The sequence below is a fragment of the Dromiciops gliroides genome, chromosome 1, assembly GCF_019393635.1.
Source record: "Dromiciops gliroides isolate mDroGli1 chromosome 1, mDroGli1.pri, whole genome shotgun sequence".
Classification (NCBI taxonomy): Eukaryota; Metazoa; Chordata; class Mammalia; order Microbiotheria; family Microbiotheriidae; genus Dromiciops; species Dromiciops gliroides.
This window is the reverse complement of record NC_057861.1, coordinates 651,159,590-651,160,723: the sequence shown is the minus strand read 5'-3', so window position 1 is coordinate 651,160,723 and position 1,134 is coordinate 651,159,590.

Below are 1,134 nucleotides of genomic sequence, written 5' to 3'. Positions count from 1 at the left end.
GATTTGGTGGCACAGTATACACAGTGCTGGGCCTCAAGTCAGGAAGAGGTGTTCAATTTGGTGTCAGATACTTATTAGCTGTGTGGGCAAGTCCCTTAACACCTGTCTGCCTCAGTTTCCTCAACTGTGAGGCCCAAATTGTTCAGCATAGTCCTGGCACTGTATTATTCCCTACCTGTTTCCCTAGTAATAGCTAGTATTTAATATAGCACTTTAAGGTTTGTGAAGTGTTTTGCATATGTTAGTTTATCTGACTCTCACTTCAACCCAGTGAGATAGATGGTATTATCACTCCCATTTGGTTTTTTTTGGCAGGGCAATGAGGGTTAAGTGACTTGCCCAGGGTCCCACAGCTTGACACAGTAAGTGTCAAGTGTCTGAGGCCAGGTTTGAACTCAGGTCCTCCTGAATCCAGGGCCTGTGCTCTATCCACTGCGCCACCTAGCTGACCCTATCACTCGCATTTTATAGGAAGAAACTGAGGCTGAGAGAACTTAAGTGACTTGGTCAGGGTCACCTAGCTAGTAAGGGTGTGAACTGGGAACTGAATTCAGGTCTACCCAACTCCGGTTCTAATATTCCATGCACTGAGCCATTTAGATCTCCTTGGGTCCCCTCCTTGCCCTCTCCCCATCCTCGATCCCATGCTATTGGATGACCTCCATAGGAAATTAAAATGGTCCTTTTTTTCTGAATTGAAAGCTATGGGAATGTGGGGAGAAGAACTGGATACAAATCCTGGCTCAGCCATGGATAATGTGGGATCAAAGATTTAGAAGAAGGATAATTAGAGGTCCTTTTGTCCATTTTACAGGTGGGGGAGTTGAGGCTCAGAGAAATGAAGGAGGTTATTATTACAACTTCTTAAAGTCACACAAGTTGTTAGTAGCAGAGCCAGGATCTGAACCCAGGTCTTTTGATTCTATATCAAACATTCTTTCTGTAGTACTTGTGTGACCCTGGGCAAGTTATAACCTCCCTGGACCTTAGGTTCCTTCTCTGTAAAATAAGGATATGAGACCAGGCAATTGCTAAGGTTCCTTTCTGCTCTGATAATCTGACTCTATAAGAAGAAGTAGAGTTTTGGCACTGATTTCCTATTTTTGGCGTCAGTTATTTTCTAATCTACCCAGT